We start from the raw sequence: 20,918 nt of genomic DNA, 5'->3' as shown, positions 1-20,918 counted from the left end.
GACGTGCTCTGGTCCATGGGGTCACGAAGAGCTGGACACGACTAAACAACAACAGCTGATTTCTCGGTGCTGTGTAAGGCAGAAGTCACACAGACCTTTGCTAGAAGGCTATCATCAAGGTGGCAGAGAATTAAGGAGCACTGTTTTGAGAAGGTTGTGCTGGGTCTTCAACAGGATTTTGGAGGAAGAAGTGGCAACAGAGAAACGCAGAGACACAAAAGTGGGCGAAAGCAACAAAGGGTAAGCTTGAGGTTTAAGAGAGAGAAGGTGTTTATGTAGATAGGAGTGAAGAGATGCTGTCAGAGATTAAGGAGAGCATTAAAAAAGAGGATTAGAGGAGCAGGAACCTTGAAGTTGACACAGGCGATAGGTATGGTGGTTGCAGCTGTTGAAGATGGTTTAGCATAGGCATGCTGGAATGAAGTGGGCATTGCGCTGCAGGGGCCTTTGAGAATATAAACATGAGTACTATACGCTTTGCCTCTGTGGTTGGAGGCAGTAATCCTTCTGAATACAAGTTGCTGGCAACCAGAAGAGGGGAGAGTGCTCTTGTGCTCAGGACGTGTTTGGGAGTTTCCCAAAGGGATCTGGGTGGCCACTGTGAGAACAGGATGCTGATCCAGCAGGCTCTTCTTATCTTCTCATATTAAACCTGATACAGTTACTCCCACAAACATTTTTAGAGCATCTTTGGTCACTTTGAAAGCATATGGTGTCAGGTGTGCGTGCAGGAGCCAGGCCCTGTGACCAATAGGACTTTGCTGGACTGGGGCCTTCCTAAGTTTGTTCTGAAGAGGCAAGGAACAGCCTCACAGGGTGAGGCCGATTGGTAACTCACAGCACCTGGTGGCAAGAGCTGGGAAGGGATATAAGGTCAGCATTTCCCTTTGGCTCTTTGCCACAACAACACACTTCCTGCCTTGCTGCGTTTGGCTTCCTGCTTCCTGATCCTTGAACCTTGGCTTCTTGACTCTTTGCTTCCTGACCCTCGGACCCTTGGCTTCTTGACTCCCGGCTCTCTGACCCTCCGACTCTTGGCTTCCTGACTCCTGGCTTCTGGACCCCTGTTCCTTCTCCCACCCCACTATCTTGCCCCCAGTCCTGACGTCCCCAGCCGGGACCTCGATCGCCCATAAACCGGACCGTGACATATGGCTCCCCCCCAAAAAAATCCTGGAAACTGTACCCCTTACAAAGCTACAAATATCAGTACCCGTATCAAACTACAGTTCCCAGGACTCTTTGGAGGGAGGCCATATGCATTAAATTGTTTGCCATATCATGTTTAGTCATGTAGCTCTCTTAGAGTCTCCTAAACTGTTAGATTAAAAGAAGCTGGCTCACAATTTACATTAAAACAAGTCTTGCCTGGTGGCAAGCTATTTCTCCCTTCAAGGATTGAGTGGCATGCATTGTTTTGGTAAGCATTCCATAGCAGATGGTGATAGTGATTATGATAAGGATAAATATAAATCTGGCATATTGTAAAATACAAAACGGCATGCTGGGCCAAAAGAAGTATGTAGTGATGGCTGGAACATAATGAGTGATGAGTTGTCTACAGGCTTCTATAACTGAGATTCTTTTCAAGCAACACTAAGTTACCGGTACTTAAGCAAGCATAATTCTTGCAAAGGAGGGGTCTCACCATGTGAACATATCCTTTCATAACTTTTAAGATTGACTACTGTTGGTACCCCATGTAGGGCTCCTGCTCATAAAGACAACTTGGAACTACAGTTGGTTCAATATGAAGCTGGGTACTGGAGGGCAAGAGCATATATATTTTTTTGCAGCAAGCATACTGGTTGCCTGTTTAATTCCAGGATGAATTCAGAAGACTCATGCTTCCTTTCACAGCCTGGGCCTATTTATAGTTTGATTATAAAAGTAGCTCTATACCATTCTCTCGCAAAACGCCAGGGCACCATGTAACAACGTAAAAACATGTAAAAGCAAATAGAAGCCATTGCTAAAATAGTTGAGACTGCTTTTGCATGCATGAGCCCCCTTGGTAGCTATTCTGGGTTGTGGTGGGGGTTTTTTGGACCAAGTAATTTCAGGTTTGGAGGTAACAACATTGTCTTCTGTGAGGACCAGGATCTTGATCACAGTTGCCTCAAAGTCCTGGAACCTTCTCCCCAAAGAGATGTGAGGTTGCTCCTTTTCCATGGACTTCCATAAAAGTTGTAAAAGGTATCTGTTTCAGAAGGCATGTGGCTACTGACTCTAGAATTTGTTGCGTTCATGTTTGTTTGTTTGTTCTGGTTGCTTATGCTTTTCTAACGTATCATTGAAACAATGATTGAATATGTATTTGTGGCACGCATTATACTTACTGACAATCATCTTGAGCGCTGGAAACATGTTCTAACAATAATTTAACAAATGGGCTGGATTTCAATATTTCTGCTTTCCTACTTCTATTTATTTATGCAAGGGTGCTCTTTTCTGAAGGGTCCTTCAGCACAAGCCGTCTTGAAAGCTATAGAGAGGGAGCAGCGCTTGGTGCATTGTACTCAATTCATTTGTAGTTTCTAGTGTGTTTCCTTTTTGTTAGGCAATGCCTTGAGCTGAAGTAAATGTTGTAAAGTAGTACCTCAGGTTACAGACGCTTCAGGTTACAGACTCCACTAACCCAGAAATAGTACCTTGGGTTAAGAACTTTGCTTCAGGATGAGAACAGAAATCGTGCAGCGGTGGCGCGGTGGCAGCGAGAGGCCCCATTAGCTAAAGTGGTGCTTCAGGTTAAGAACAGTTTCAGGTTAAGAACGGACCTCCGGAATGAATTAAGTACTTAACCTGAGGTACCACTGTATTTGGATAAATGGGAGAAAATGATTAAGTTAGGTGGGGTTGAGAAGAGAAGGAAACTGAGGTGGAATTTGCCTACTTACTTGCTTTTAATTTAAAAATGGATAAAACACAAAGTGCGTAACTAGAACTCTTCTAGCCTTATCCTAAAATTTGCCCACAAAGTTTAGGATGGAGCTGACTCAACAACAGTTATAACATGCAGAGGGGCCATAGTTCAGTGACAGAGCACATTCTTTTCCTGTAGAAAGCTCCATGTTCCATTTCTGATATCTCCTGTTAGAAGGATCAGATAGCAGGTAGTGTGAAAGACTTCTGCCTGAGAGAGCTGCTGAAAGCCACTACCAGTCAGAATAGACAATAAGGTTTTGAGAGAATTCCTACGAAAATAGAAACAGGAGCAGAAATCAACAATGTTTGCTTATTCTTTCTATGTCTGCAATGGAAATCAATCCATGGATACAATTGACATTTGCTGTTATGGTTGCTTTTAATCGGCAAATGATATGTAATTAATTATACCCAGCTCATTGGCTTGGCCTTGCACTGAAATGAATGGGGTGGAATAACATAATGGTAACCATAGTTTACGCAATTAATTATACAAATCACAAAATTTTGCTCCAGCAGACAGCAAGACAAACTGTAGTAGAATGGAAACAGTGCTGCATGTGGCAAATACAGGACAGAATGGAAGATGACACATGTACTAGTAGAAATCCCTAGTAGACAAGACTGGGCTAGATGGATAAATAGGTGACCTGGTAAAAAGCAACTTCCTATGTTCTTCTTGAGCTTCTCTGTCTTGTCAGTGCTCCTCTCCAATAACTCTTTTGATCTTTTAAGAGTCAGCAGAAGCTCTTTGCATTGAGTGTGCGGACCAGTAATCTCTGTCCACCAGATGGATAATCATCACACATACAGCACTTGTTGCAGAAGGAAAGATTGGCCCCACCTTTTCTTTTGGAGTTATATCCGCATTTCAGGTTCTGTCTTGACAGCATTAGCTTTACATATAGGCTTATAAAAGAGTGTCAGGGAAGTTTTAAAAATACTCTTCATTAATAGGTAGGCTAGAATTGTGATGCCTATATCCCACACATCTTCCCCTCTTGGCAGTCGAGCTATAATAATTGTATGGCATTTTCTTAGTTGAAGAGAACACTCTGTCCTGCAGTTTACTGCTGGAGCTCTCTTTTCTTGGAGATTAAGTCTTGTGAAGGACTTCATTCCTTCCTCACTGGCACGTTCATTCTATGGTTTTCCTCCTATGCTGAAGACACCCCTCTTTACCCTGGTCACAAACACCCGAGATGTGTGTTTTTAGGACCCACTCTATTCTTTCAATTTCCGTACAGTGGTACCACAGGTAACATACGCTTCAGGTTACAGACTCCTCTAACCCAGAAATAGTGCTTCAGCTTAAGAACTTTGCTTCAGGATGAGAACAGAAATCGTGCTCCAGCGGCACGGTGGCAGCAGGAGACCCCATTAGCTAAAGTGGTGCTTCAAGTTAAGAACAGTTTCAGGTTAAGTACGGACCTCCGGAACGAATTAAGTATGTAACCTACATATTGTATTTTTCACATTGCTATAACCAGCCCTGAGATCTTATGGTGAAGAGTGGGTGAGAAATCTAATAAACAGCAACAACGTTACAGTGGTACCTCGGAAGTCGAATGGAATCCGTTCTGGAAGTCCGTTCGAATTCCAAAATGTTCGGAAGCCAAGGTGCGGCTTCTAATTGGCTGCAGAAGCTTCTTGCAGCCAATTGGAAACTGCAGAAGCCCCGTTGGACGTTTGGATTCCAAAAACAGTTTGCAAAACGGAACACTCACTTCTGGGTTTGCAGCGTTCGGGAGCCAAAACATTCAACTCGCAAGGCATTCATGATCCAAGGTCTGACTGTATTATTAACAACAATAACCAGTGGTTAACTGAGTCTAGGCACCATAAGATAAATAACTTAAGTAACCTTTTCATTAAATGGCATTCTTAGGCACAGTAGATGTCTGCTGTGCTGCATCTTCCAATTTGTATGGTATTGGCTGACCTGTATTGTACTTCTTTTCATTCTTTAAAGCAGGGAAGGGGAACTTGTGGCCTTCCAGGTGTCTTGGGACCGCAACTCCCATCAGCCACAGCCAGCGTGGCCAATGAACAGGGATTATAGAAATTATAGTCTGGCATCTTCTGAAGGGCCCACCAGTTCCCCACCTCTTTTTAAATATGTTACTAAAGCTGGGCCAAGGCTTTGCCAGAGTAATTGCCTTCTTTCATCCCACTAGTAGACAATTTGCTTATTCGCCTACGTTGTGCTTTTCTTTTTCTCCTCCAGGGAAAATACCAGCTTTTTTTTTTTTTTTTTTTGGAGGGGAGGGATTATTTTGCACAAGGAAATGGTATTGTGGGGGAGTGTTAAATACATCACCTTCCTGTATACTGCTGCTTCAGTCAAAGCTGCTTTGATTGAAAAAAAGAAAAGGAAAATGAGACCGGACCACTTTGTCCTTATCGTTGTTTGCTCCAGAGCAATGCAATTTGATCTGTTTTAAACTGCAATATTCAGTGGTACCTAGAATAATTCCAAAATTATTATTTTTCTTAGGACAGATGCTGTTGGCTCAGCTGCACTGGTTAATTGAAGGCAACTTGGCCAGCTGCATCAAAAGCATTTAAGGCTGCAGTGGAGTTCTATTGGTAAATTCATAATGACGCAGAGCCCTTAAGTGCTACGATGCCACAAATAAGCAGAATCTTAAATGCTTCTAATTTAGTTGACCTTAGTTGGTCAGCTGCTTTCTTGCCAATTGTTACAGCTTAAAGAAAGAAAATAGGCTGGCCCCATAGAAAACAATACAGTGCTTGGCACTGCTTTGCTTCCAAGCAGTTCCATTTGGAACTAGGCATTCAGCTGCTGTAAAAGGTGTGTATGACAACATGGATCCTGACATTATAGAAAGAGAGAACTTCTGGTTTAATTGGCTTTGAGGTTTTTAAAGAATGTCCCTTGCTGCTCAAATTGATGGCAATTAGAAAATGGATGCAGTAGATACAGAAAGCTATAAAAGCTACACTTAAGCAAATAGAAATTACAGGTGGCTTTTACAGCTGGGAAGGGTAGCAGTATTCTGAAGTTACATTAAAGTGGGTCAAATAATAGAGAATGGTTAAAACCCCTAAATCTAATACTGTGTCCTATTGTTTTTCATATGTCTAAGGGGGAGAGTCCTTGAATAGCTTGTTTCTCCATGAAACATTCAGTCCATCATAAGAGATGCACGTTTCATTCTCATTTTCTCAATTAATAAACCCAGCTGAACAGAGAAGTGTTCCTCTTCTCTTCTTTTGATCACCATAAATGAATGTTTAATGTCTCATAAGAGTAGGACAGGTGAGAGAAGCACCTCCATTTTATGTGGTGTTCATTTCCTAACAAACATTTAAAAATAAAGCTCTGTGTGAATTGTCCCCGTCATACCCCAGTTAAATTACCTTTTGCTCCATTCACAGAAAGAGAGTGGCATTCATGGAAGAGGTCCTTCCCCTCACAAAAGGATCCCTTCCATGAGATCAAGTTGGAGCAAGAACCTGAGATCTAAGCTGTTGTCTGTATGGGATCGTAAATTCCACCGTAAGACTTCTATGGCTTCTGTTTTCATCCGCTGGGTTATGGAGTTTGGCTGATGGTTGCAATGGGATGACTATCCTTCCTTTGTCTGATCCTGGCTCTTTCCTTGGTAAAAGGGGTGCTTTTGTCCTCTCCCATTGTCTTGCTGCTGATGGTGTTTTGGATTTAAGCCCCTGTTTGAGGGAAAGCCATGAGAGCTTGTGGCTGAAAACACCCATTGCTGTCGTCTTCTCTACTAGACTGTGGAGTCTTACAAATTGTGTGATCTAGTTCTGGCTATATGCCTGATTTGTAGATGGAACTACAGTCTGTGTAGGGAGGTTTTATTGAGGCATTTGTGCCATTGTTGTGTGTTGATGGGTACCTTCCATGCAGGTGGTGACATCGGTGTGCACTGTTTTGATTGACAGGTAGCAGCCAAGTTGCCTGGGATACTGTCAGAGAGTTGCTTTAAGAAGTGAGAGATGACATAACTGGTCTTGTGCTTTCTATTTTATTTCTTGCTGTATTTAGGATTGTAACTATGCTTCACTAGCATCCTGGTAGAGTGACTGTCAACTTAGCAGAATTTTACGATTGGTCTACCAACCTCTCCGAATCCCACTCTCCCCCTTTTTATCTAGTTTCTGCCAAATTATCACATGTATAACTAAAAACATAAAGTTCTACGTTTATAAGAATAGAATCTTAGAATTGAGTGTTGAAAGGGGCATTCAATCTACTCCCTTGCAATGCATAGATACCCTTGGTTTAAACTGGGTAGAAGTCTAGTACTGTAATGTTCTCATGAATGAAAGAATGTGGGTTTGTGAATAATGTACTGTTTCATTGGTTTAGTTTTATTGATTTGCCTTGATCCTTGGAAGTTCACAGCGGCACAATTTTTAAGCTGCTTACAGAACAAAATATAGGCCTACTTATAGTGACTTTCTTGTCCATTCAGGGAGGGGTGAGAACAGAAAAGGTGTAGATGTCAAAGCTTCATTCCAGCCTGTATAACCAGCTCTATTTGTCTGCTGCAAGCTCATCCTAATTTCACATCTTCTGATAATATATCACATCATATACTGGTTTGGAATTAGATGCTTAGTTTCATACAGCATAGCAGGAAAGGGTTGCAGAGGTGGCCTTTTCATTGGAATTAATATTGTGTTGGCTATTCTATGCTGGCTTGATTCCCAAGCCTTATCCTAGATGTTGTCTAAGTTACTATGGTTGCTGGTGGCACACACAAAATAACATACACTGTTCATTTCCCAGCAGCCTAGGGAGTGTGTAGAAGCTTGTTACTTAGCTTCATATAATGAAAGAGTTCTGGGATAGGCAACAGTCAGGCTCTAGGAGCCAGATCATGAGTTTATCTTCCTGGTGGGGCAAAAAGGTCTGATAGTAATTTTGAAGCTATTATGTGTCCGTGTTCACCAGTCTTAAACATCATATGTTATTGTGCATCATAATGTAATTGTAATTACTCTGGCATTCATTCTCTCTCGTAACTCCAGTCTACAAGTTAAAAATGATATTATTTTGGCAGTTTCATTTTATTTGCTATAATTTATATGCTCATATGCAGCCAAATCTGTAAGTCTATGCAAATGGATTTATATTTTTTAACTTAAAAAATCAATAAAAAAGCAAATTTTTAAAAATATCTGATGGTTGCCTGTTGTGGTCCCGTGGCACTGGCGAAAAGCAATATAACTCAAGGTGAACAGCATGTTGGGAGAGCACAGGTGAGATTAAACTTGTGGGCAACCTGCTCTTTAACAGTTTGGGGGGCATGGAAGAGAGTCCATTTATCACAAAAAACCATTATTTTTCCACTAGAAAGAAGAACTGTGATGCTTATTATTGCAAAAACCAAAAACCAAAACACACACACACAATCTGAGTTAGGTTTATAAATATTATGTAGTACTCTGAGCATGCTGCGATCAGTACGTCACTCAATGTACTTCAGTGCTTTCTGTTTGGAGTCTAAACCTCAGTGTATGGATTTATGGAAGACGTTATCTTGATTTTTTGTTGCTGTGGAAACTAGTAATATATACTCAAGATGTCCCTGACTGTACCCCTTGATAATTCACATGCAGGATCGTGTGTTTGATCTTATTCATGTCCAAAACTGTGCGCAAACACACACACAAAGTTAGCATGATATGTGACTCTGCCTCTGAAGAGCTTTGACGTTCATGAGGTTTCTTGACAAGATAAAGTATTCAGATGTGTAGCTCTAGGGTGGGTGGGTGGGTGGGTGAGTGGGTATATGTATCCCAAAGTCTCAGGAAAGTAGGTGCCAACTTGATGGGGCCCTGGTCCCTTCACCACCCATAAAATATGTTGGTAATACATCTGTAGCCAGAGTGCTATTTTTCTTGAAAAGGGGGTGCTGGAACTCACCATGAACACCTGAAGAAGTGTGCATGCACACGAAAGCTCATACCAAGAACTGACTTAGTTGGTCTTTAAGGTGCTACTGGAAGGAATTTTTTTTGTCATGAACACCTTGTTCATGTGGCAAAGGAGCCCAGCCAAGAGGTGCCATTCCAGTGAGTTCCAGTGAGTTTCAGATGGGGAAAAAAGCTCAGTGTGGCCGCCTTGCATGGAGCTGAGGTACTGCTTCTCCCTCTACTGCAGTCAGGGCCATTGCGCCCCAAGGCACCCGAGCCCCAAAGTTCCCAGGAGAACAATAAATCACACTGACACGAAATATTTGGTTTATGCATTCAAATAGGCCACAACTTTATTGGTTACAGATGTGAGCAGTTTGGCTTAGGCATTGTGGTGAAGCCAGGCTATATCTTGAATCCTGCCCGTCTGCAGGGAGTCCATGTAAGGGTAAACCACCAATGGGGGTGCCCTATAGGTTATGTCAGATAGTGACACCATGAGGGGTCCCCTTAGGGGCTGTGACATGGCCCAGGCCATGGGACAGGATTCACACCCCGGATCACTTTAGTGGGATACCCTTACTGAGGAGGGGCAGGTGAGGCAACAAACTCCTCTCCAACCAAACGAAGGCTTATACCTAACCTCACAAAAGTTGTGACGTTTGCTACTAGGTAGGTGAAAACCCAAATGGCCAGTGCCAGTTTGCCAAGTGGGAAAAATTCCTACCCAGCCGCAACAACACGGCGACCGACAACTGCCATAGTACGGTCATATCAGAGCAAAGCATGAAAACGAGGGTGGGCGGGTTGGGTGATCCGATGAAGAGGAAAGGAGGAGGGAGCCAGCTGGCCGCACCGAATTTAAATGGCCCTCGACGACACCTGCTCTGCCGGCTGATAGGCTGGGGCTGCCTCAAAAGCTGGGGCTGCTTCAAAAGCCGGCGATGACGTAGGGGTGAGGTAGCGTATCTCTCTCCCCCCACACACACACAGAAGAAGACTTTGAGGCTCGGCTGCCTGTGCGCAATGCCGCCCTCCCATATACCGGAGAGCAGATTTACTTTTAAAAGTCTTGCTGCTCCATTCAAATACCAGTCACTTCCTGTATCTATCTGCATAATGCTGTCTGAAGCAGGTCTCTTCACCCTGCTGTATGACAGAGCCAGCCCTGATTCCAGCTAAGCTCAGTCTAATCCTGGTTTGGATGCATCAGGGCTGCTACCGTCCTGTATGTGACTGTGTTCTACAGGAGATGGGATGGACGCATTCAAACTTGTCAATGAAATACCAAGCCCAGTAGTTTGTATATATTTTTGATAGAGGATAACATTCTGCCTTCTGTGAGTGTGGTTTATCTTGTACACAAAGTTTATTTTTGTATTTAGTGTATTTTTTAAAAAAACTTCTGTTTTTTAAAGGGAAATACTTCCCTTGTTGAATTTTATATTGGTTAGGCTCATTATTTCAGCTTGGCAGATGGGAACACTGAGGTGAACAGCAATTTCTTCAAGGTCGGCCAACAAGAAAGTACCAGGCTGAGATGGAATTTGAATCTTAAGTTTCAGTCCTGGGCCTTTGGCAAAGTGTTTATGCATTTATCTATTTTGGCAGACCTATCAGTGTTTTGTTTGTGATGCCTTTATTTACGCTCCCTCCAAGTCAACATTTTGACTTCTCATTTACCCACATGGCTGAACCCTGGAAAAGTTTCCCCTCCTTCATTTTAACTAAGTCAAAACCCTCCTCATAGAACAGGAAGGAAGATGTTAAATGAATAAATTCAACCATGAATACTTTCCCAAAAATAACTACTGCAAGATTGAGAAAAGAGATATGTGTGAGAAAAGCTGCTGTGAAAATAATAGCTAACTCCAGACTCTAAGGAATCTCAGAGCAAGGAATACTGAGAGCTTCCTTAGAAAATATATATATAAATGCAATGCATTTCTCTGCCAGACTTATTTAAAAAACCCTCCAACCCTCTCAAGTTTATTCCTAACCTCTTATAGGAGGGTGATGAAAATGTCCAGCAGGTGGCAATATATTAACACACTGTGTTTTTTGTATTATTTCAGAACTTTGGTTGAAGAATATTTAGGATCAGACTTGAAAATTTAGGCTTACTGATGCAAAAGGATGTTGATTATATTGTATCAGATTTTTAAAAATAAACTTTATTGTCAAATAGGTGGAAATTAAAACTGGGTAACTAAACCCAATATGTATCAGTCACCTAGCTCTGTATTGTTTTGCTAATCCCCTAAATCACTTCTGACATATTTGTGACTTTGTTTCCACTGTGGCTTGACACTGATAACAATGAGCATGAATGCTGCCTCTCTAGACATTCTCTGCTGCATATGAATTATTCTCAACCTTGCAAAAGCGATGTGTCAGATTGTTTGGGAGTCTTATTGATTGTCTAGCCAGGTGTTTAATGTTGCTGGTGCACTTAGCAGGGGGAACTGACAGGAAGCAAAAGAAGTAAAGTCCCAAAATAGTATTGAAAAATGTTAAAAACCTTGCTTAAAGTTCTGAGACTTTGCTTAATCTTCTTTGTGAAACAATGAAATGCTCAACGCAGGTGGTAAGTTCAGGTAGCCTGCTGTCTTTTCAGTTAATAACTCCACTGGACTACTCACAAGTGAAATTCAGATCTATCCCGAAGTATTAGGAGTATATAATATGGGGAATGGATTAACTGATTGTGAATATGCTGCAGCACAAGCTAGAAAATTGCAGATTCAAGTTTTTCCTTCCCTAGCAACATGAAATTGGAAAGAGAAGCAGAAATGGGGGGTGAAGGGAGTAATCAGACTTTCTTATATCAAAGTTCAACATTTTAAATGAAAACCGGGAATCTTGAATATTATGGTTCATTGGGCGAGGGCAGACTGCCCTTTCCCCATGGATGCCCATGGCAGTGGATTGACCACAAGGAAGGTAATGAAGATAGACATTGTTACCCAACCCCATTTAATAACCATTTGTTGAGAAAATGGGACTCATGAGGCAAGATGCTTGAATATATAGCAGTAAAGATTTATTTGTGAAAAGGCATGCTTAGGATATGATAATATACATCAATATTTTCAATACCATTCTGTTGCCTCTGTGTTGTGAAGAGAAAATCACAATAGACTCAAGTGATCTGTGGGCAGACAAATCAAGTCATTGGTTGTGCCATGTGTGGAACTCCAGACCCTCCAGCAGGGGTAACACACATGGTGCCCTCCATATGCTTTTGTAGACTACTCTTCCATCATTCCTGACCATTTTATTGATATGAGTGGTATGCACATTTATACATAATATAAATAATGAGCTCTCATAAGGATGATTCTTTAAAACATGAGGCCACTGTAATACTGAAACTTCATTCCTTCTGATGACAGTATAAATATATACACTGGCTACAAACAATAAAAATCTGACTGACAGGCTGACATATATATATGAAGAAGGGAGGGTGAAACATGAATGTAAGATAATTGATCCTGACTGAAAACTGAAAGTATTGTCTCTTAGCTGCATGTATATATTTCTAGCCGTGCTACTATGCAAGTAAGCATCCTTTTATGCTGTCTTCATATGAAAAACAGAAGCAAAGTCTTGGGAGGACAGAGAGAAAAGGTTCTAAGCAAATATAAATTGGTTCAAGGTTGAACTCCAGAAGGAACCTGGGGAAGCAAGGGGCCAAGTGTGCTGATTTCTAAAGTTGTACTTCAATGCAAAATGGAACAAAAGCTTGAAAGGCAAGTAAAGGCTTAAGTGGTTTAGAGGATCAAGCTGAAGGACTTGTGCTTTGTTCCTATGGTGATATGACCTATCCCAAGGTAAGATGTTTTAACTATTGCAGAGATTAAAGTACTACACAGAGTTTGTTATGCTACCGTGTTGTGGGAAGCTGCTTTATGGAGTGAACATAAGGACATAAGACAAGGCCTCCTGGAACAGACCAAAGGCCCATCACAGTCCAGCATCCTGTTCTCACAGTGGCCAGCCAGATCCCTGTGCGAAAGCAGGCAAGCAGGACACCGGAGGGAGATTTAGGGGAGCGCAACCAGTTCTCACTGGGCACTGAGTCAAGAGGACACTGCGAGGTACACCACAACAATGACGAACAATGGAAGTTGAGAGGTGGTTGTGGTCTGCTGAATTTTGGCATTGCACAGGGCACTGCTGAAATTTGAAAGCCCAAAGTCCACAACAACACCCTCCCTACTTGTGCTTCCCAGCAAGTGGTATTTAGAGGTATACTGGGCTTTTTATAGTGGAGATTACACATAGCCATCACAACAAGTAGCCATTGGTAGCCTTATCTTCCATAAGTGTCATTTTAGAGGGATAGATGAGCACTAAGCCTGTAAATATATCCCGCCCCCCGCCCCCATTACTCTTCAGTGGCTCAAAATGGGCAGGTGGGGCACCAGTGATGTCATAACCACCATGGGCCCATGAGATTCAGGCAAGTCGCATCCCATACAGTCACAATTACAACAGATGCTCTAGAATGGATAGGAGCAAATCACATTTTCCCAGTGGCAAAACATTGCAGTTCAAGTGTTGGGAATATGCTGTTTTCCCTGTTATCAAAAAAACACTGCCTGGAGAAAAGACTTTTGTTTTTCAAAATTGAAAAACCTATTATCCGGAAAGGCCTTTAGGTGCAAGTTGGCTGCTGAAGGTGTTATGTCACTGTTCATCTTTTTTGATGCTACAGATCAACACTTGCTTCTCTCCTGGAACTTGCTGATATCTGTTGACCCCCAAAGTGCTTGGAAGCAGGCAGGTGGGCTGTAGATAACATCAGGTTGGTCTACTCTGTGGAGAGCTGTGTTGCTGCATGGACAGAAGGTTTTGAGGACTGAATGTTTATGTAACTTGGCTCAAGTTCAAACTGCTGCAACAGTCCGCTAGGACCTAGCAACTAGGAAATCCCATTTGGATTGAATGGAGCTAGTGCAAGACAGTTAATCTCTTATATCCCTCTGGAACACCTATCTGTTTCAAGGGGATATTCAGAGGAGGAATCTGAGGTGCATTTGTTATGGCCAGAGGGCCTGGGATTTTTAGAAATTAGAACCTGGATGCGGAATATGCTTAATAGAGTTTATTGTTCCGATTCCTCCCTCATATATAGCCCACAAAAAGACTCCCGTACTTCCTTCTAGAATTATCCTTCCCGTCTCTAGGACAGACTAGCTAGCTTCTGACTCTGAAGTACAGGTTTGGATCAATGAATGGCTCTGTCACAAACATTGTGGTGAAGCTCATTGTGCCCACTGCTGATGTGGTAATTGGTATTGATGCGGTAATTGGTACACAACATTTAGAAGGCATCTGAAAGCAGCCCTGTATTGGGAAGTTTTTAATGTTTGACGTTTTTATATGAACCGTAAGCCACCCAAATTGCCTGGGGAAACCTAGCCAGATGGGCGGGGTATAAATAAAAAAAATGTTATTATTACTGACTTTCTTACCTTTTGAGAAGCACAGGATTACAACACTGTTTTCTGTTCAGTTGTTACACAGGATGTGACAGCCTGTTGTTTAGAAAAGTCGGCCATGGGAAGAAATCAGAAAGTATTTTTATCACACCCTTAGTTGTGTATTATTTCAGATTCCTTGCAAGCAACTGCATGGCAACCGCTGTTTGGTGGCCTTTGGAAACCACTCCTTTTCTTTGGAAAATGCATCTCTGTGCTGAGCATTGAATTTGGAGTGACCTTCTTGCCATGCAAGAAAGCCTAGTGTGGAACCCTAACCCTGCAAGCCCTTCAAAAGCAGCTGCCTGCCACAGCTTCGCTGTTTTGATCTTTACTGGATTTCAATAAAACTGATGTCGGGTTTCCACTAGGCATAAGGTAAAAGAATCGGTTTCTATGGAAATCCATTCAGCACTATTATATTCCCTAACTACTGCTTTGTGGAACATTTTGCAGAAATTTGAATAACTGTTAATTTAATAGCATTCAGGTTAAAAAATGAAGTGTTTCTGACTGCCATGCAGCTGCTATGGACTTCATGTTACCCAGTTAATAGCCTGTTTTCTTTCAGTGTAATTTAGCAGCAGGATCAAGAGAACTGGAACATGGGAGAGGGAAGAGAGTTCAAGGCTTTTTAAATAGTTTAGTGTTGTATTTGAATGAGCCCTTCGTTGGTGCATCCATCTCAAACCAGTTTACTCTGGGGAAAGAGGGAAGTGCTTATTATTCATTTCAAATCCTAAGGTATTCATGGCAAGAAATATCAATGCCAACTTTTCTACGAAAATGCATTTGTCTCTAACCTCTCTCTTAGTTTATGTGAAAGGAATGAACAGCATATTGTTACTGCAGTTTTTAAATTTACATTTTGCATATGGTGCTTTGAAGTTGGGCTGAGCAACTGTCCTCCTCTTCACACCTAAATGAGTCTGTGCTTTGCATGTCTTCCAAGCAAATGCTTACCAAGCCTCAAGGACCCTTCAGAAGTGTCTTCTGCTCCCACCAAGTCAAAGAAACTTAACCCAGGCACAGGGGGATACAAAGACAATGGGCACTTACCTAATTCTCTGGATCACCTTTTCCTGCCAGATAATGGCCTACCCCAATCCTGCTCACAAATATTCAAGGAGGGGTATTCAAAAGTACATGGTCAAGAAACCCTACTTAAAAGTCAGGCTATCTATTCCTTATAAGGGTTCAGTTCATTGGCTTTCGGCCTTCTGTGGTGCAGATGTTAACAAGGAACAGAATGTGACTGATGGCCACAGGTGCTGGTGAATTTCCAGCTGTGAACACATATTGGAACAGAAAGATTCTGGAAAATGTTTCTTGGTGTGCCACCAGCACTGCAGTTTTTATACTGAGGCTTACCTAAAAAATAGGGCCATAAGGTTAAGTCCAGGGGTTTTCATTAATGTGCCACAGCATGACACTGTCACATCAAGTACCCAAAGGACTTAGACCATACATAATTCAGACCACAGCTGAATGTGTTTCTCAAGGATGATACACAATGTAGTTGCCTGTAAATAAATTGGGTAAACTGGAGAGCATGTTATTCATTGGCAAGCTGTGTTGTCTGGCCTGACTTGGATATTCCACATTAAAATTAGTTTTCTGATGTGGCTGCACCCTTGTAAAAATTGATTTATTGTATTTCAGAGGTTTTTACAGTGTATTTTGTCTGTGGCCTCTCATTCTGCAGGGTGAATTTATAGCAGGGTGGGTTTAATTTATAACTGCTGCTATAGGAGGAATTCCAAATGGATGCCTAAGTAAGCCGTGCTTTTTGGGGGTCAGAAAGGACTTCTCCCCCCACCCTTCCTGCTTTCTTTCCGAAATCAAAGAGCTCCACAAGTTAAATGTTTGGTTTTGTTGACATTTTGGAATGATCACACTATACTTAGAGGAGACATGCAAATCAGTTGTGCAGCTCAGCTCACCTCTTTGAATCACTGCTTGTTCTAGGTATGTGAGGGTGTTTCATCAAACTCACTGGGTCTCTGGGATGCCGGTTCAGTCACACTTAGCTCAGTTGGCTGTTGCCTTACCTGCTGCAAGGGGGTAGGATTTGCTAGCGAATGCTGGTCTGTAACAAGTAGAAGTACAAATTGCTCGTTCTGCAGTTGGCCAGTGGAGAGGTACACATACACCCACACACACACACCCCTACACCTCAGAATTTGACCGACGAAGGCATGAAGCAGCAACTCTTGAGGGCATGATGATTATTACTCCTGTGCAATTGTCATCCATTGCTTGTTCCTCTTCTTCCTCTTCCAGTCCACCTCCCCACCCAGACTGACCTGATAGTGCACAGCCACCAATAAAAGCACAGCATCCAGCTGCCCCATTGGGAGGAAAAGGCACAATGCACAGGTCTCCCAAAATCACAATTGCAACATTTGTGGGGCTTTGAGGAAAATATCTGGAATATGAACCCTGTTAGCCTATAGCTGCTGCTTTATGGGTGGGTGGAGAATGGTTAGAAACGTGTTATGTACTGAAGGTCTCACCCTGGGCCAGCAGGAGGATACTGTAGATAGTTTTCACTCAGGTCCACATATGCAAATAAGGGATTGAAAGTGACGTTCAGTGATTGGATAGTTACAGAAAGTGGTTACTGTTGCGTTCTAGTGGAGCTCTATATAAGCAGGCTGGCTGAACCCTTCAATTCAGTTCTGTTCTGGCCTGTGAATAAACAAGAGCTGTTTGAAGAATCGCTGTGTCGTCTGATATGTTCACCCACAACTTAACAAAAAGGAAGTCCCGATAGCCTATTTTCTTGCTAACTTAACAACAACAACAACAACAAAGATGCTTGGCTTAGGAAAGATGAGAGTTGTCCCCTCCCCCGTTCTTTATAAAAACTTGATAAGGTAAAGCAAAACAAGAGCAGCCGCCAAAATGTTCTTCTGTGGTTCTGCGCTGCAATGATTCATTTTATTTCCACTGACTATACTGTCTGTTTGGGTACACACAAATTAATGCCTCATTTGGGAGCACTTACCTCCTGACAGCTGAGAGAGAGAGAGGGAGAGAAGAATATGTTCACAAGTGTTAGGACCTGAAATATAAGGAATGTGCAGGAACAATAAATGTCTGCAGATGCTGATAGCTCCTCTGGAGCATGTTTGGCTTAGGAAGCCTCTGTGAAATCAGGACTAGAGTTTCCCAAACTTAACATGTTGGTGTTCCCATGGAGCAAAATCTCCTCCTTACTTCCAGCTGCTCAGTTGCAATGCAGCTAAAAATATATCATCGCCTCCCATAGTGTTCCCTTTCTTATGCCAGCGACTGATGGAGATGTTCCAGGGGAATGCGATCAGTAAGTGGGAAACTGTGGAAAGTATTGTATTATTGTGATGTACCTTGATAAGAGGGAGGCTGGTGCGGGAAGGGAGCCCAGGCTCTTAAAATGTTTTTTAAGTGTGCCGCTGTGATTTTGCATTATTATTAATATTATTGTGTTTTTGCTTGTGTCAGTGAAGGAGGTGGGAGGAAGGAAACAGTGCTGGGGACTGACACATAAATAACGCAGAGAAGAAGCAGGGAGTTACTGAAGTCTGGAAGCATCCTGGGTTGCAGTGTGTCCCCTCTGGAAATCTGATGTGCAGTAGATGATCTGCTGATAGAAGTGCCCTGCTTCTGCCCTCCACCTGTGCTCACCTTTGAATAAATCAAATAGTGCAAGCATGCCATAAGTCTCCAGTGATCTTATCTCCTCCTAAGGAAATCAGGACCTGTTGCCCCTGGAATGTCTCACCATTCAGAAGTCAGGAGCACATAGCAACTGCAGCCAGAGAAGAGTTCCTCCATTATCGAGCTGATACTTGCTATGCTGCTTCAACCGTGACTGAGGTGCCAGGGACCCTGAGGAATACAATTTTGGGGGCATTTGGATCTTACAGCAGCTCTGAATATATGTGAGTAGCGTGCAATATCATTTCAGTTTCACTCAGAAAAGCGAAGCCGTTTCTTCAGCTTGTATAGCTGAGCCCAACTGTGAATAAAGCCCATAATGTTTAACCCTTTAGTATATGGTATCGTTATCTGAATAAGTGCGAGGCTAAATGAAATGTTATCAACGCCGGCCTACGGATTTGACATGCTCTGTGACTACTGAATAACAAGTGCGACCTGAGATAAGCAGTCTACAGTGCATTGTGCAAAAAAAAAAAAAAAAAAAGCTTGCCTTCCTTGGTTCCCAGCTTCATGTTACAGGGCAGGCCGTGCACATGAGTGACTGGCCATGCCTACTGCTACTCTTGCAGTTGATCCCTTAAGCCTAGAGCTTCAATAGGAAAGACTGTAGCCAGAGCCATCTTTAGCATATGTGCTGCCTTTGTGCAAAGATCCGCCCAATGCCCCCAAATTTAGTGCTACCCACGTCTATAGCCAGGATATACTTCTCTGCGGTTGCAGGTGAGGCCATGGTGATGGCGGTGACCTGCTCTTCTGAGTCTCGCTGCCGTTGCCCCTCAAGAACTGGGCATCCGAGCTCCACAAAGCGCACAGCTTCACATCCAGGTGCTTTTAAAATCTCCCCAGGAGGAGGAAGGAGAAGAGGGATGCAGCAGCCACGCCAATGGCGGGCAAGAGAGCAATGCCTCTCCATGCAAGGTAGGACTCCGGGGAGGAGAAAGCAGCCAGGGTGGAGACGGCAGTGGCAGACAGCTTTGAATGTCACCTTGATCAAAATTATTTATTATTTCATAACAGGTAGATAGTTAAGAAGGGACGCAGGTGGCGCTGTGGGTTAAAGCCTCAGCGCCTAGGACTTGCCAGTCGAAAGGTCGGCGGTTCGAATCCCTGCGGCGGGGTGTGCTCCCGCTGCTCGGTCCCAGCGCCTGCCAACCTAGCAGTTCGAAAACACCTCCGGGTGCAAGTAGATAAATAGGGATCGCTTACCAGTGGGAAGGTAAACGGCGTTTCCGTGTGCGGCTCTGGCTCGCCAGAGCAGCGATGTCACGCTGGCTACGTGACCCAGAAGTGTCTCCGGACAGCGCTGGCCCCTGGCCTCTTAAGTGAGATGGGCGCACAACCCCAGAGTCTGTCAAGACTGGCCCGTACGGGCAGGGGTACCTTTACCTTTACCTTTAGATAGTTAAGAGCTTAGGCTGCTTCAGTGGCAGGTGCCGGGCACCCCCCAGAATTCAGCGCCCGGGTGCCCCGCACCCCTTGCACCCCCGGGTAAAGACGGCCGTGACTGTACCTCAGGTGGAGAGTATCTGCTTTGCGTACAGATGATCCCAGGCAGGACAGGGAAAGGCACTGGTCTGAAACTTTGGAGACTGCTGCCAGTCAGTGTAGAGGAAGAAGAGTTTGGATTTGATACCCGCTTTATCACTACCCGAAGGAGTCTCAAAGTGGCTAACATTCTCCTTTCCCTTCGTTCCCCACAACAAACACTCTGTGAGGTGAGAGGGGCTGAGAGACTTCAGAGAAGTGTGACTGGCCCAAGGTCACTCAGCAGCTGCATGTGGAGGAGCGGATATGCAAACCCGGTTCCCCAGATTACTAATCTACCGCTCTTAACCACTACACCACACTGTAGACAATGCTGAGCTTGAGAGGCCTATGCTCTGACACAGAATAAGGCAACTTTGTATGTCTACATTCACTTGATTTTTGGGGGGTACAGCAGGTCAGATAGCCAAAGGTAAACCCCAATTTAAACCAAACAGTGGTTTGCCTTTAAAGCAGTAAGAATGCTCTGAAGAAAATACTCAACAAATCTTTGACGATGTACAGAGGTGTATTTATGGTGTCTATCACTCCTGGACAGAATAGATTTGTTGCCACCACCCGCTCTTCCAGAAGTCGCTTTGCCTTCCCTTGCCCAGGAATCCAAGTCTGCTTTTGCTTTTTCTTGAAGCCCCCACAGGTCTGTTGGCCTTTTCTCCTTTCGTATATCCTTCACCAGTCCCTTGCAATAAGAATCTCTTTCAATCCTGTCCCTTTCAATCTGACACGGCTCTCACCCATACATGCATATAATCACTTGTCGGATGCCAATTGTATTCTTGTGTATTGGCCAGGCAGTTGACCATCACTAAGCAACATAATTTGAAGAAGTAATTCAGGTGCAGATCGTAGCTTGGGTCACAAATATGATGAAACTCAAAAACGCAGATTGGTTTTCTTCTCTCCCCCCCCCCCCCTTCTTTTATTTTTACCAGGGCTTTGTTGGGAAGACAAAACAATTCATAAAAAGACAATAAAGGTAAAGAAGTACTCTTATGAGTAGAGTTGGAAAACTTCATTCATCTACAGTTTTGTACACGTTACTAAATATTCAGCAAGTATAACTCGTTTATTAGCTGGAGACCTTCTCTTGTCCAAACCTGGAAGATTGGCTCTGCTTCATTTCATAGACTTGGTTTTCATTCTGTCATGCCACATGTTTCCTTCCCCAATGGGGCCATTACTCCTTTTCAGTAGAAAACTGCCGTATTCCAGGTTACCATTCTGTTTGTCCATCTAGGCCAGGCATGTCCAAAATCCGTTTTGGGGGCCTAATCCAGCCCATCAATCGATTTAATCTGCCCCCCGGGGCAGTATATGCCCTCCGGTAAAATCCTTAAGAAAGCT

At 43.2% G+C, this 20,918-nt stretch overlaps 1 protein-coding gene across 4 annotated transcripts in view; it reads left to right on the top strand.

Moving 5' to 3' along the window:
* CALCR (calcitonin receptor) overlaps positions 1–20,918 on the top strand; it is a 144,327-nt gene that overhangs the window by 10,277 nt on the left and 113,132 nt on the right. Inside the window, exons 1-2 of one of the 4 annotated variants that reach the window (XM_083705355.1) lie at positions 17,607–17,652; positions 18,057–18,250. The exons of 2 other annotated variants lie outside the window; for them this stretch is intronic. The gene's annotated coding sequence lies outside the window, so the exon portion shown is untranslated. Of the gene's footprint in view, positions 1–17,606; positions 17,653–18,056; positions 18,251–20,918 lie in introns of those variants that run through there. One more of the 4 variants, XM_083705356.1, reaches the window with a different exon arrangement.

The sequence above is a fragment of the Podarcis gaigeae genome, assembly GCF_964106915.1.
Source record: "Podarcis gaigeae genome assembly, chromosome: 12".
NCBI lineage: Eukaryota > Metazoa > Chordata > Lepidosauria > Squamata > Lacertidae > Podarcis > Podarcis gaigeae.
This window is presented reverse-complemented; position numbering and strand designations above follow the sequence as displayed.